The following is a 16,786-nucleotide window of genomic DNA, read 5'->3' as shown; positions in this document are numbered from 1 at the left end:
AATCTAATTTTACTGCTTGCATCAGTTACTTGATGTGGAATAGAGTTCCATGTAGTCATCTATGTAGTACTGTGTGCCTCCCATAGTCTGTTCTGGACTTGGGGACTGTGAAGAGACCTCTTGTGGCATGTATTGTGGGGTATGCATGGGTGTCCGAGCTGTGTTTAGACAGACAGCTCGGTGCATTCAACATGTCAGTACCTCTCATAAATAAAAGTAGTAATGAAGTCAATCTCTCCTCCATTTTCAGCCAGGAGAGATTGACATGCATATTATTAATGTTAGATATACTTGGATGTGTAGTGTCAGCATTTGTTGCTGGCATGTTATGCCTAAGTCGGCTAATCTTGCCAATGTCACGCCCTGACCATAGATTGCTTTGTATGTTTATATTTTTTGTTTGGTCAGGGTGTGATGTGGGTGGGCATTCTATGTTTGTATGTCTATGTTGTCTATTTCTTTGTGTTTGGCCGTGTGTGTGGTTCTCAATCAGAGGCAGCTGTCTATCGTTGTCTCTGATTGAGAACCATATTTAGGTAGCCTGTTTTCCCACTTTGAGTTGTGGGTGATTATTTTCTATTTAGTGTTTTTCGTCACCTTACAGGACTGTTCGTTTGTCGTTTTTGTTGTTTTGTTCAGTGTTCAGTTGTTTTATGAAAATAATGAACACTTACCACGCTGCACCTTGGTCCTCCTCTCCTTCTCCCGACGACGTTCGTTACAGCCAATGAAAAATTAATTCATGTAGTTGGAAATATCAGTTGGTTTTGTGATGAATGAGCCATCTGTTTCAATGAATGATGGAGCTGAGTTGCCCTTTTTTCCCAGAATTTCATTGAAGGTGCTCCATAGCTTTTTACTATCATTCTTTATTTCATTTATCTTGGTTTCATAGTGTAGTTTCTTCTTCTTTTTATTCAGTTTAGTCACATGATTTCTTAATTTGCAATAAGTTTGCCAATCGGTTGTGCAGCCAGACTTATTTGCCATTCCTTTTGCCTCATCCCTCATAACCATATAATTTCTCAATTCTTCATCAATCCACAGCGATTTAACAGTTTTACAGTCATTTTCTTAATGGGTGCATGTTTATTAGTAACTGGAATAAACAATTTCATAAAAGTTTGAAGTGCAATGTCTGTTTGCTCCTCATTACACACCACGGACCAACAGATATTCTTTACATCAATAACATAGGAATCACTACAAAACTTATTGTATGACCTCTTATACACTATATTAGGCCCAGGCTTTGGAACTTTGTTTTTCCTAGATATGGCCACTATATTGTGATCACTACATCAGATGGATCTGGATACTACTTTCAAGCAAATTTCTGCAGCATTTGTAAAGATGTGATCAATACATGTGTAGGATTTCATTTCTGTGCTGTTTGTAACTACCCTGGTAGGTTGACCGATAACCTGAACCAGGTTGCAGGCACTGGTTACAGTTTGAAGCTTTTTCTTGAGTGGGCAGCTTGATGAAAGCCAGTCAATATTTAAATCACCCAGAAAATAAACCTCTCTGTTGATATCACATACATTATCAAGCATTTCACACATGTTATCCAGATACTGACTGTTAGCACTTGGTGGTCTATAGCAGCTTCCCACAATAATGGGCCTTATGTGAGGCAGATAAACCTGTAGCCATATTACTTCAACAGTATTTAACGTGATCTCTTCTCTAAGCTTTACAGGAATGTGGTTCTGACTACAAACAGCAACACCTCCACCATTGGCATTTATGTCTTTTCTGTAAATGTTATAACCATGTATTGCTACCACTGTATCATCAAAGGTATTATCTAAGTGAGTTTCAGAGATAGTCAGAATATGAATGTTATCTGTTATTCATTTCATGAACCTTGTTTCTTAAGCTACATATATTAACATAATGTTAATGACAGCTAATGACCTACTGTACATCCATTTAGTATAGGCCTACTGTACACAGTGGTGTGTATTCATGGATGCCAAAGGAAGCCAGTCTTCCCCAAATAATGTACCAAGAAAAAAATAAACAAACATCATTTTCCTTCAATTCGCAAGAGGCTGAATGTATATCACAGGAGAAAGTATCCGAGCGAGCGAAACAGCGCCCCTCTGTCTCTCTTCGTGTAAGCCATCTATCTGATGCTGCCTGGTCCAAACGAGTATGACATTGTTGCCGGCCGTAGCATTGTGAATGATCCTGGCACGTTCCAAAAATAGTGTCAAGTGAAGCCAGCTTGTTGTGCCCCTGGCCTGAGAGGATGGAAGTTCAATATGTAGCTAGATGTAGAAATCTAATGTTAACTAACATTGCCCATGAATGGAAGTTAGGCTAGCGAGCAAGCATTTTAGCCAGGTAACCTAGGACAACAAAAAATTAAATAGTGTACTGTATGACAGAGTGATAGACCGTTTCGTCAACATGAAAGAGAGGAGAATGCATTGGCGTTTCTTGACAAGTAGGGTAAGTCAACATGTTGTTTTACTTGAACGCACGCGCACACACACAGAAATCAGAACCATGCACAGCCACATCATATTTAACTTACGATGATTGGACTAAATTGTTTTTGGTATCTTTTAGATGTCACTGTATTAGACAGAGGTGAGCAGAGGTGATTTAATGAAGTTGAAATGGTGTTGGAATAGTGGAGGCAGCTCCTGTTTTCTTTGTGACTTGCGGTAACTCTCCGTGGTTCTAAATCAATAGTTGTTTAGTGGTCCGAAAATGTCCGTAACATTAACTTGCTTGACCATGCTGTAGGTCATGTAACTGTCTGTTACATGCAATATGCTTCGTGGACTTCAGGAGGCAGAGGTTGCTATCCGGGTTTGTGATAAAACAAAGGTGTGGTTGAATGTATTCTGCCACTGTGTCTTCTTATTGTCTCGGCCTTTAGGCCTATATATCCCGCTGTCAGGGCATATGAACTAACAGGTCATAGAGCAAACAATGCAATTATCACAACACAGGTTGATTTTACCCACACACAGCTACTGCTGTAATACTAAACTGGTTTTAAACAGATGTAAAACTATGTATTTATCTGAGAGTTCATTCCCAGCAGTCATGGAGACTAAGCACTAGGCAGACCAGGCGTGTGCTGCTGCATCCCGGTGGTCCTCCAGGGACAGGGATTCCCAGTCACTGAAGTAGTAGTCGGAGCCACAGTCACTGCCTGTGTGTGTGTGTGTGTGTTCTCTGTGTGTGTAGCATAATGAGGCTCTCTGTAGGACGTGGTTTGAATGCACTTCAGACAACGGGGACAGGGCTGTACGTACAGCGCCATATGTATTGGCTCGCCTCTCCTCACCACATCATATTTCCAGCCCCATGAATGAGGCCCTCAAGCAGGAACTGAGTGTAACACAGAGCCAAACAGCTCTTACAAACATTGTCTATACAATAGTAGACAAAATAGTTTTTTTTTTGTATTCTACGAAAAGATCTTGTGGAGGACAGGTCCTGGCTTTAGGTTGCGGCAGGAGAGGGGCTGTTTTTCTGAGAATCCTTCAGAGAGATGCCATACTGCTCCCCTTTATGTGGTTTTCTGAGCTTTTTATATATTGTTTGCACATTTTTTGCAACAGAAAAGGCCTCCCTTGGCTGCCTTTTTATATGCCACTGTTTTATCATATTTTGAATGGGAATCAGCGAACGATTGTGAAGGGTGAAGGTTTGAAAACAGACGGCTTATGTCCAACCTTAGATATACATTCAGGATTTGCTTTAGGACCATAACTGCATGATGGGAGTGGACAAGAATGATGTTGACCAATGAAAGGCTTCCAATTAGTTACTTCAAAATAGGGTTGAAAAGGTCAATTGTCCACTCAGAACACTTCAACTGACTGGCGCTGGGACGGCGATCATACAGACCATGTCAGAAAATGTCTAATACAATGATGTGCTTATAATAAGAGCTCCATACAGAACAGTAATTGGGGGAAATGTGGGCTGTTCTATGATTGCAATACACTTTTGGCTGTTAGCCAATGGACGCAAATAGGACTATTGAGTAAAAAAACACTGTTTCTTTATACGATAACATTTCCAGACATTGCAATTAGGCTACTATAGCCCGACTAAATAAAGAAATAGGTCAGATTTGTGAACTAGATAGTTGTTTTTCCTGTTTTCTTTCCCCCAGTCAACATGGAGGTAATTATTTGATATTGAATTAATGTGCATAGAATTAGTATTTCTTAGAACATTTTCCTGAAATGAACAGCTCCCATAACTCAATTATTCAATGGATAAAAGAGCAAGGAGATATAAAGGTTATCATGTTAATGATTTATGTGTGGCAGAGTTCTTCTGGTTGATAAACATTTGGCAATATAAAAAAATCAATAGCAAAATTATTATCTAAATGTCAAAGCGACAGTAAAAATGTATTTTCAAAGTCATTTTGGCCCTTACCATTTGTAGTAGCCGACATTTGTTGCAGTCATGTCACATTTCATAAAGCGCAAACAATATCTAGGCTGTATTTTCTAGTGTTTTGTGATGATTTGAATAAATTCACTTAATGTCAGTTTAGTTTCTCTAAGTCAGCTTTCAATTTCTCCTCAACGGACTTGTAGAGCATATGCAAATGTAATTTTTTTTCTGTCTTTTTGAATATAGCTTGTACTTCCTTTTCACTTTGTTTATGCACCTCAGGCCAAAAGTTTAGGGGAATTCTGAAAACTAAGCCTATTTAAAGATTTGTGTTTGTGCGGGTGTTGGGGTGTTTTCACCGGCATGTGTATTCATTGTTGTTTTGCTATCATGCCACATAGACGCCTGCCCATGTCGTCTAATTCTGTCAGACCCTACCAATCTTATATCGTCTGTTGGCCAGCTGTGTGAATTGACAGAGCAAAACAAAGTCAGTTTGTCCATCTGCCTGTCCCTCAGATACAGCTTTCACGTGCACCCGGACACACAGACTGGGCAGGCGAACAGAGAACTGCTGTGCCCGTCTGTGACTCTCAGTTCTCTCAGTTCATCTCTCCCTCTCTCGTTCTCTCTCTCTCTGAGGTCTGCTGGGCGATGCAGATGCTGCTCTGGTAGCTGTGATCAGATAGTCACAGATAGTTGTCTTTGTCACAATTAGGCCCAGAGCTCCACAGCCCCACTGAGCAGCCCGCCTCGCCTGCAGGTGCCTGGAGAAGAACCTCAACTGAGCATGCCTTGTCCACTCGCTCGGTCAAAGGCAGATGCGGAGGTTCCCCATATGGAGATATAAATCCGCTGGAATCAGCTATTGATACCAGGCAAGAAATATTGCAACCCCAGGATACAGGCAGGAAGCCTCAGTGAAGGAAGGTACTATTTTGGGTGAACAGTCCCATTGTCCATGGAGTAGGGACGGGAGGCTGGGGGCGGGAGGGAGTGATGTTCTGGGGAGGCAGCATGTCTCCTCTGCCCTACCACCCCCTCCAGTGTTCCACATTCAGATGGTCCCTCTGTCCCCTCTTTTGTGACTACCTCATGGCAGTCACACTCTGAGACATGTGCCCAAAAGAGGAGGGGGTGTTATATAACTCGCCTTCAGTGACTGCTGGAGAGAGCTGCCCCCTCTTAAAGATGCAGTGTGGCTTGGCACAACCAAACTTGAAGATCAAAAGGCCAATTAATACAAGAGAGGAAGCGCTGATGTCAGGTATTCAAAGCTTGGCCCTTTGTTTGTTTGCCTTGTCACAATCATTATTTCCACAAAACAATACCTACTGCCAAGAGAGGGAAGGGAGGGGGGGTTGCTAGAGAGAAGGTTAGGCCTTCTACTTTTTATCGACCCAGAAGAAAATATACAGATTCATGTCATAGAAAAGAATCTGAAAAGGAGAGCTCAGGAGATTGTGTTCTCTAACACATGGTTCATGCAGTTCTTAGAAGTCCTGCCCTTAAACCGTTTCAAGGTTTTGTAATATTCTACTTTCTCTTTCACCATTTAATGTTTATATGCTACATGCCTAAGGCAGACTTGTGAGTTGTGAACTCACTAATACCACAAGGCCTCACACAACAACTGTGAGGGGGAATTCATGTACAGGTATGTAACGGGAAATGTGTGCTCTCATTTTAGTTTTACTGGTACTGTCTCTCTCATGTTCGTATCCTCTCAACTGAAAAGGCCCCCCACTAGGTTCTCTAAATCCTCTAGAGACGACAAGAATAATAAGCGGAGGTAGTTTTGAGACACGGCTTAGCAAAGTATTTACTTCTTTGCACAGACAACACGACAACAAGTATAGAGCTGTCCTCTGGCGGCGTGTCCGCCAAAGGACAAAAAAAACCAAGCTGTGGAGGTAGTTCATGTGCTGTCTGGGTGTGTATAAAAGGCCTCACACACAGCATGGGCCTCAGCACAGAGCACAGCACAGCCACCCCGGCTCACATGCACACCCACGCGTTCCTGTCTCACCGATCGTTCCAGCCATAGCGCAAGCACTTCCTCCTCTCCCCTCTTATGTCTGTGATTGTGCTGTTCAGTCTGTAGCAACTGGCTGAGGCAAGGGCATTACGTTACACTCACAATGGAAAGCCAATATCCAGCTAACATACATGGCTACAGAGTATCAGAGGCAGACTTGTATCACTGAAATGTACTGTAGTCAATTGTTGCTGAATTGTAATCTGTTGTGTTACTCTCATATGATTTATGGATTAACTCAGGATGCAGCCACTACGTAACATGGAAGAGCTGGGCCTATGTCAACCAATGACTGAAAATAGACCAACATACAGTAGAAACAATGCAGTGATCCTACTGAGTGATAAAGAGGTGCCGCAGGGCGGAGGTGGCTTGTTTATACGTTTGGACAAGGACAAGGGGCAGGAATGGCTAAGTCTTCCTGAGGGAAATGCAAACTGTCGGTGAGGGAGTATTCCAGCCGACGAGGTGCGGGACTGGGCAGAGCCGCCAGCCGAGGGAGAGCGGCGGCATGTGGTTGGATGGTATCCTTGGGAAAGTTTGCAGCTCTGCTCACAGTATCTGGATCTCAGCTGGGTACAAATACCACAGGGAAATGAGAGGAAGGCCGCTGGAGTGGAGAGGGCCGAGCGCTGGAATGTTTCACTTCAAATGGAAAATGTTCGCAGCTGTTAGCCTCTTTCTGTTGGGAGCTTGCTAATTTCTCTCTCTTTACTCTAAACCCAATTGCGTCTCTTTCATTCACTCTACTATGGACTGATACCCTGTGAATGAATCCCCCTGGGTCCTGCTTCCGACGAGGACTGTCGTCAGCTTTCGTCAGCCCTAAACTAATCCGTAGTGTCATACAGGAAGCTTCCGTCTGCCCCCACAAGAACAACAACAATGTCCCAACATCAACAATCCCAAAAAACTCCAGACCTTCAGATCATCCACCCATCTCGTCTGAAATCTGATTGCCCTGGTTTTGCCAGAGTTCAATAAACCTCCAGAGCATACGGCTACAGACACAGGTTGCAAATGAGCACTCTCTAATGAGCCTGTGGGTTGGAAGGGTTCTGAGTCAGTAAGAGAGTCCCACTCTAGTGACTCTATGTCTGTGTCCAGATTGCATCGAAACCTCAGCCATCTGCAGATCACACAGCCAGTCACCCAGTGCCAGTGGCAGGTTTCCCTCTGGGCCTCTGACCAGCCTGAGACTCAGCTCAGTTTTGAACTCCCAATTAATGGGTGGGCCCAACTGTGCATGTTATCCAGCCCACATCTCTCTCTCTCTCTCCAGTCTTGGACTGGCTGAGTTCTCCCGAGGACTTCTCAAAGAACTTCTTCAGCATCACCAGATTGTAGTCAGAGCTCTGAAAAATTCACTGCGGTGCCTAAATGGACCAAAATATACTGAACAAAAATATAAACGCAACATGCAACAATTTCTCAGATTTTAGTGAGTTACAGTTCATATGGGGAAATCAGTCAATTGAAATAAATTAATTAGTCATTAATCTATGGATTTCACATGACTTGGAATACAGATATGTATCTGTTGGTCACAGATACCTTAAAAGAAATGGGCCTCACAATGGGCCTCAGGTACTCGTTACGGTATTTCTGTGCATTCAAATTGCCATTGATAAAATACAATTGTGTCCATTGTCCGTAGCTTATGTCTTCCCATACCATAACCCAACCTCCGCCACCATGGGGCGCTCTGTTCACAACGTTGACATCAGCAAACTGCTCGCCCCCATGACGCCATACACGTGGTCTGCGGTTGTGAGGCCGGTTGGTCATATTGCCAAATTCTCAAAAATTATGTTGGAGGCGGCTTATGGTAGAGAAATTAACATTACATTTTCTGGCAACAGCTCTGGTGGACATTCCTGCAGTCAGCATGCCAATTGCATGCTCCCTCAAAACTTGAGACATCTGTGGCATTGTGTTGTGTGACAAAACTGCACATTTTAGAGTGGACTTTTATTGTCCCCAGCCCAAGGTGCACCTGTGTATTGATCATGCTGTTTAATCAGCTTCTTGATATGCCACACCTGTCAGGTGGATGGACTATCTTGGCAAAAGAGAAATGCTCAATAACAGGGATGTAAACAAATTTGTGTACAAAATCTGCAAGTGGAAAATGTCTGCCATCTTTTATTTCAGCTCATGAAACATGGGACCAACACTTTACATGTTGTGTTTATATTTTTGTTCCGTGTAGATAATTCTGTGCCTCCGCCCAGTAGGCCTATGGTCTCATGAGTCTCCTCAATTTCCCCCTGTGGTTAGGCCAAGTACCCCCGGGGGTCCTAGTACCCCTGGTTGGGAACCACTGCTGTAGAACTGTCTCATTTCACAGCTGTTTTGTTGTGGTTATCTGTTGTGTTTTGTCTTGCTGTTTTTGATGGTGGCCATGAAAGGACATCCCAATGCTGTTTTGTTTTTACATGTGCTTTTCATTGTTTGTCTACAGCAGGGATGGGCAACTTTGATGCTGGTGGGGGCCACAAATATCTGAACTCATCAAGTTTCAGAGTAAATTTTGCTGTTTTAAAGTTTGTTTGCTGCAATTCTACACATTTTGCCATAGGGTAGAGAGAAATGTTTGCAGTTTTTAATATATTTGAGTGAGACTGACTAACAAAATCAATGTGGGCTCCCCGGGCTCTAATTCGAAGTTTAGGTAGCTGGTCGCTAGACAAACTTACCAATCGGAAAAAATGTAGCTGACATGGGCTAACTGAGTGACTTTCAGTGACTGACATAACAAGATAAAAACTGATGCACAACCAAATTCAGAATTTGCACCAACAGTAAGTTGAGACCTGAGTGACTATCAGTGAAAATATATACTTTCTTTCTTTTTTTTTGGAGGGGGGGGATTGATCTGGCCGCCAGTTGCCCATCCCTGGTCTAGTCTAGTCATAGTCACTAATGCAATAGAACAATGCAAGGGCTGAATTAACTCGTCATCACTCCAGATTGGTCTGAACCAGGAGAGAAACCCCAAATCAAATCAAATGTATTTATATAGCCCTTCGTACATCAGCTGATATCTCAAAGTGCTGTACAGAAACCCAGCCTAAAACCCCAAACAGCAAGCAGTGCAGGTGTAGAAGCACGGTGGCTAGGAAAAACTCCCTAGAAAGGCCAAAACCTAGGAAGAAACCTAGAGAGGAACCAGGCTATGAGGGGTGGCCAGTCCTCTTCTGGCTGTGCCGGGTGGAGATTATAACAGAACATGGCTAAGATGTTCAAATGTTCATAAATGACCAGCATGGTCAAATAATAATAATCACAGTAGTTATCGAGGGTGCAGCAAGTCAGCACCTCAGGAGTAAATGTCAGTTGGCTTTTTTAGCACGTCCGGTGAACAGGTCAGGGTTCCATAGCCGCAGGCAGAACAGTTGAATCTGGAGCAGCAGCAAGGCCAGGTGGACTGGGGACAGCAAGGAGTCATCATGCCAGGTAGTCCTGACGCATGGTCCTAGGGCTCAGGTCCTCCGAGAGAGAGAAAGAAAGAGAGAAGGAGAGAATTAGAGAGAGCATACTTAAATTCACACAGGACACCGGATAAGACAGGAGAAGTCCTCCAGATATAACAAACTGACCCTAGCCCCCCGACACATTAACTACTGCAGCATAAATACTGGAGGCTGAGACAGGAGGGGTCAGGAGACACTGTGGCCCCATCCGATGATACCCCGATGATATCCGATGATACTCAGCCCCTGTAATAGGGTTAGAGGCAGAGAATCCCAATGGAGAGAGGGGAACCGGCCAGGCAGAGACAGCAAGGGCGGTTCGTTGCTCCAGAGCCTTTTCGTTCACCTTCACACTCCTGGGCCAGATTACACTCAATCATATGACCCACTAAAGAGATGAGTCTTCAGTAAAGACTTAAAGGTTGAGATCGAGTCTGCGTCTCTCACATGGGTAGGCAGACCATTCCATAAAAATGGAGATCTATAGGAGAAAGCCCTGCTTCCAGCTGTTTGCTTAGAAATTCTAGGGACAATTAGGGGGCCTGCGTCTTGTGACCGTAGCGTACGTGTAGGTATGTACGGCAGGACCAACTCGGAAAGATAGGTAGGAGCAAGCCCATGTAACGCTTTGTAGGTTAACAGTAAAACCTTGAAATCAGCCCTTGCCTTAACAGGAAGCCAGTGTAGGGAAGCTAGCACTGGAGTAATATGATCAAATTTTTTGGTTCTAGTCAGGATTCTAGCAGCCTTATTTAGCACTAACTGAAGTTTATTTAGTGCTTTATCCAGGTAGCCGGAAAGTAGAGCATTGCAGTAGTCTAACCTAGAAGTAACAAAAGCATGGATTAATTTTTCTGCATTATTTTTGGACAGAAAATTTCTGATTTGATTTTGATTTGAGAGAAACCCCCTCCCACTATGGTATCCTGTCAGGATTGCTCTCTTTCTGTTCCTTCTGTATGTGTGTGCGTGTTTGTGCACGTGTGTGTGTGCGTTTCTTGGTCCCCTGTGAAAGTGGGTTGTTACTAAACTACTTCCCTGTCTTTTCGTTGCTCCTGATGATGGCATCCTCTTGGAATTCGCTGCTTGTACTGGTGTGCACAAAGGAGAGAGAGAGAACCTACCACAGCCGGGGACTCTGTGGATCTCTCTGTTCTGCCGCGGCTAACCAGGACCATTTGGTGTCTTGTTTCTGCATGCTCCTTCTTTACCCCCTTTTCTTTCCCGGCTTTCACTCTTTTTTTTATTCACTCCCCTTCCTGTCTGGGTTATGGCCATTTTACATGATGTTTGAAATCAGCTCTCTGTGGGCTGGGGGATGGAGGTTGGTGGGACTATGGGGGAGCTGTGTGTATGTGTTGCTGAGATGTGGGGGGGTGTACAGGGTACTCTGGAGGCCTGTGAAGGGGATCGGCCTCCCTCCGCACAGAACTCTTGCTCTCTTCGATTGATGGGGGAGGTGTTGCCGCTGCTCGCTCATCCATCACATACTTTATTTGGGTTCAGGAGAAAGGAAAAGTTGGGAAAAAAAGATCATCCAAAAATATCAGAGTGGGGGTGTGCCCCGGGCCGCACTCTGCTCTCACCCCCCCCCCTCCTTTTGAGCAAATGCAGGAAAATAAGTCTTACCCTCGTGACCCCTCGCCATTCAACAGTCCCAACGCTAATAACAAAAGACAGATAAAGCTGGCCGGGCAGATTTAGTGCAGATTATAGAGCTGGTCCCTGATTTCCACAAGTCTCACCCGTCTCTAGGCTGTGTGAGCTGGGTGGACCGTCGTTTCCCTCCTTTGACTCCCGTGTGTGGGACGTAAGCAGGGGCTGAGAGCTGGGACAGCAGCAGAGTGTGGGTGGTGGTCTTTATCTGTGGGCAAGGCTGACAGCAGAGCCAGATGAGTTGGTGCTCTGGGGCTGACACGGGGAACAATGCCTGCTATGCCAACCCTGCAGGCCTCACAGTGTCTGGACTGCGGGGACAGAGGCTGTGCCTGTCAGAGCTCAGATGTGCTGTGGACACTTGGCCTAGAATGAGCCAAGCTCACAAACCCCTCCGGAGGCAGTGAATGTGTGATTTTTCGGGCTAAACCTGCTATGATCAATTAATTATTGCATGGCATTTTATCCTCCCGTCATTTCTGTTGACGAGCAGATTTTACTGCAACACAGCAACATAGAAGCTCGGTTAAATTCAACCGGACTTAGTACTGATATGCTCAGGATAGCTTGTGAACTCGCAGGTGTAATATATTCTTTGACATTTTGAAAAGAGAGGTAAAAATGGTTCACATTTAGGCCTGGACATCTGGTCCATTACATATTATTACAAGCAAATACACAATGGCTTTGGCTTATGCACTAGGCTTTGTCTCACGTGCTTGTAGGAAAGTTGCAGAAATCGAAAGGGGGACTATCAAATAAAGAAGTCACTGTTTCCTATTATCCTGTGTTTCATGTGCGATGCAGTGAGGCAGCATGTGTAGACCGAGCCAAAATAATATGAGAAGAAAAACAAAGGAAAATGATCTTCACATTTCGTACTGGGTAACCCATTATGTGATTATAGAAAACAACGCCGCTTCCTGACAAATGAACTAACGTTGTTTATGATTTAATCTTATTGACTGGGATTGGAATACCCTTGCCTTGCATTTTGACTGTTTAAGAAGGAGTCCATGGAGAGGAGACAGACACTAAATCAATTTACTGTGCGTCCTTTCCCACCACAGTTTTTACTGCAAGGGAAAATGTGCTCTTAAGAACGTCCAAACAGAAACATAATATATTTGTAAAGTGAAGACAGATTGAAAATGGCATACTTTTATGCAAATCACACAATTTTGCGATATAAAATATAAAAGTTACAGGTTGGCTTAAACATCTATTTCGGGGGAAGCTTTTAGCCTGAATCTAATTTCTCATGGACAGATTCTGCATGTAAACGGAAGAATCTGTCAGGACTGAATGGGATGCTTCAGCCCCATTGCCCCCATTTTGAATTACAAATGACATCATTTCCCAATCGTTCTCAGGTTATGTCAGTTTGGTAATTGGGGACCAAATTACCATTCACTCCATTCATTAAAACCACAATTTAACCAGCACTCTCTATTTTTGTGAGTACCTGGACCTACCATTTGGTTTTGAAGTATTGAAACCGAACCATTTGCATTTGAATGAAAAGTATTTGAATAAACATGGAAAAAGGTGAATGTAAGAAGCGCACATCATTTCAAATAGGCCACATGTCATATTAAACAGCATATAAACACTCTAAATAGGTCAGGAGCCAGACAGGAAGCCTAAAATAAATTATTTAGGCTTTATTATTTCAATTATTTCAAGGCTATAGCCTACAAAGAAATACATTGTGAGGCATTTGCGAGTGTGACACAATAGGCTGGTAGGGACATAAAGCACTCATCTTTTAAACAACATTTTGTTCTATTTAATCATTATAGTCTATAAATTGCACATATAGGCTGAGACTTACTTGGAATGAAATACAAATTAAATGAAAATGACTTATTAGTGCCTTTTGAATTCATTTTTTGAATTTTAGGAAAGCTCCTTGAACGTGGGAATATGCCAGGCCTATTGGGCCAAAATCAATTATGGCCTATTCTATAGATAATAGAACAAAAATGAACGAAGAGATTGGATTTTTTGTTTATAAATACTTTTCTACAATGACACACTTAGTTATCTACCCTCCTCATTCCTTTCTTTTAGCATGTGCACGTAGTACATCCACCATAATGCTTTCGGAGTATGTGTCTTTTCAGATTCCACAATGATTATTTAGTTGTGGACACTACATCACCGCTTTCCCTCCTTGTCCCCTTGTACTTCTAGTTTATCAAAGACAATCCAGCCAAATCATCATGACACCCATTTAGCATGCTCATCAGAAAGGCCTTATTAATATTCAAAATGGTGATATGGGCCAAGGAGAGAGCGAGAGAGAGAGAGAGATTAGAAAGATTGAAATAAAAAGAGCAATATGAAAAACAAGAGCAATAGTAAGAGAGAGCGAGAGCAATAGAAAGAGAGTGATAGAGAGAAAATGATAGAAAGAGCGAGACAGTAAATGGGATTACTCTGCTTTGCCTCCGAGGGGAAGTAGCAGTGGTTGAGGATTGTAGTGACAACAGCTGAGAGCCCTGCCATTGGGGAGAGGAATAGGGCTTATTTTAATATGCTGTATGGGAGGTAGCTAGCCAGGCAGATAACCTCAGGTGTTCTGGCAATGGGATGGGGTTAGACATGGTCAGTGGGGCTGAGGTGCCCAACAGTCCTAAGCCATGGCTGGTGCTGCTGCGAGTCAGGGTAGAAAGGCCCGTGTACTGACAGACACCCCACAGCAGGAAACCTTGGCTACAACCTATCAATAAACACTTCAACTCAGCCACAGGTATTTTTTTATATGCTTTTCGTGTCATCAGATGTTCTGAGTTGCGTCTTTTGTTGCTTCTCTTGTTTACATTGTGATTTAAGTTCACAAGGGCATACATGGAAGAGAACAATACTCCCTAATATTTCAGTATCGAACTTGTTATTGCATTTGGATGTTTTACATCATGGAACCCCTTTGATAATACTCATGAATGATCCCCTTTCATTTGTCTGAGCCTCTTAAATGCTGACCACTGTTTTGCTACACATGTATTGGTTATTGTGAGAACATGACTCAAGCCATAGAGGGGAAAGAGTTTGTTTCAATGAGCAGCCTGTCTTGTTGACATCAATGTCAAAAGGTTCTAGGATCTGGTCCAAGCTGAGGCAAGTGGTCGCTTGGACTTTGAATGCTCCAGTCTCATAAGCTTCGATGTCTAAGATATGAGATTCTCACTGGAGATTACATGGGCTATCAAATCCTCTGGCCTCTTTATGAATTGTGGGTCTTTTTTTATTGACCATTCCATAGCATTGGCAAAGCTTGGGCAGTGGGCTACATTGGTCCATCCCTAAGGGTCATTTGTTGGATCAATGGATACTACTCACTGGAATGTGTTCCATGATGCCATCGAGACAGAAGGTCTTCCAGAGTTTTCCCAGCCCAGACCTGACCTAACTGTGCACAAAGTCAGAATGGCCGCATTATTTTTGGATGGATACTAAAGGGCCTGTTGGTGCCTCTCTGTCCTACACTGTGTACTGAAGCTCCTTTTCTTCGAGTCCTTCTCTCTTCCCCAGCGCTGTCGCTCCATTCCACACCATGCATGTCCCTCTGTCCTCACCCAGAATGCTGTCTTGCCTGTGGATGGATGGCCGCTGAGCTGGTTTTGCTACAGTTCCATTGGTCTGTGTCGGCTGGCCTGACCTTTGTCTGTGTGGGATGTTGTCACTTTGAACATCCTCCCTTGAGTTATTGGACTTGAAATTAATGAAGGTCAAGACAGAGCCACTCAGTTCTCACCAGAGAAGAAAAACTGTTAACTAGACTAATTGTCAGGTCTTTCAAAGAACATTTTGCCGGTTTTAAATGTTTGTGTACAACTAGTGGTATTTGAGTACAGTACAAGCTTTCGGTTCAGTTGGTCTCTGATCAACTGCTGCTGTACAACAGCTGATGAAGTTGTTGAGGGCAACACTCAATTGTCAGAAGAGGGAGCATTCAAATGAGGATGTTATCCAAAACAACCGCAAGAGGTTAACTTGACAGAACCATCTGTGTTACAGGGTGATATCCCTCATTATCTGCATATTGTAGCGTTCAGAAGCCATTTACAGGCACCCCCATGGGTTCGTCCTTTGCCTATCCACAACATCAATCTGAGATGAGTCTCAAAGGGATGGTGCAGCCACAGCCTTTCACCCAGTGGGTGAATAACATTCAGTGATGAGGATGGAGGTATATGAGGTGACCACATCATGAGAGGATCCTGGGATGAGTCAGAGACACAGTCAGTGAGGGGCTTGCCCCAAACCGGGGGCAGTGTCATCACTTCTCTGATCTGGAGATGTACTGATTGGAAATGTTTTCGTTTGATCCCCATTTGCGTCAGTCCTGATGATACAGTTTACTTTATAAAAACATACGAATAAAACAAGCATTAGTTTATATTTTAAAAGGAAGATTGCAGAATTAGGTTGCTGTTAAATATTCTGATTTGTTTTGTCCTTCCAACAAAAAGTCCCAAATACGACATTTGTATTTTGAGAGAAATGTATATTTTATCCGAGTTTGACCGAAGTCATGACGTAAAGAGAAGCACTACGCGAGCAGGAGTGAATAAAATGGTAAAGACTCACATCATACAGATTCCTCATATTGTAAAAACATTTAAAATAAAAATTGCACTCTGAATAAAGCCCACTTATCATCTGACCATATCCTCTGATTTCTTTATTCTGTATCAGCTAAAATATATATTTTTTTTTTACGTATACAGCGTGCAGGCTTCTAGCATAGCCCCTTTTACACCCCTGCCGGCATACCCCTACTAGCTAACAACTAGCAGCCTTGAAACACATCAATTATTAGCAGTTCAGCACATCAGCATTTCTCGTACTGTTACACAAAATCAAGATAAACCTTTACCATCATAGTAGACATGGAACGTCTATGACCAAACTCGCTAAAACTCTGTTGTTGGACTATGGTAGCAATAGCTAGCCACACATAAACCTGAGTGCTACTACAAGCAGCAGTAAATCTAGATAATGGCTGACACAAGCATTGGCTATCATGAAATCCTGCAAGTTCTGTCAGCCAATAAAGATCAGGCAGTTCAGCAAAAATAAAGATATACCTTGAAATAAACAATGACGTTAATCCGATTGGTATTTGACCATTGATTTCTGCAAAATGTGCAGTATTCTGTTGGAGTTGTTGTAGCTAGCCTGCTTGCTAGCTAGCGAGCTAGCTTATTCCATCCCCAAACACCATGTG

This window comes from Salvelinus namaycush, chromosome 9 (assembly GCF_016432855.1).
Source record: "Salvelinus namaycush isolate Seneca chromosome 9, SaNama_1.0, whole genome shotgun sequence".
Taxonomy (NCBI): domain Eukaryota; kingdom Metazoa; phylum Chordata; class Actinopteri; order Salmoniformes; family Salmonidae; genus Salvelinus; species Salvelinus namaycush.
The sequence above is the reverse complement of the archived record's forward strand: the minus strand, read 5'-3'. Positions refer to the sequence as shown.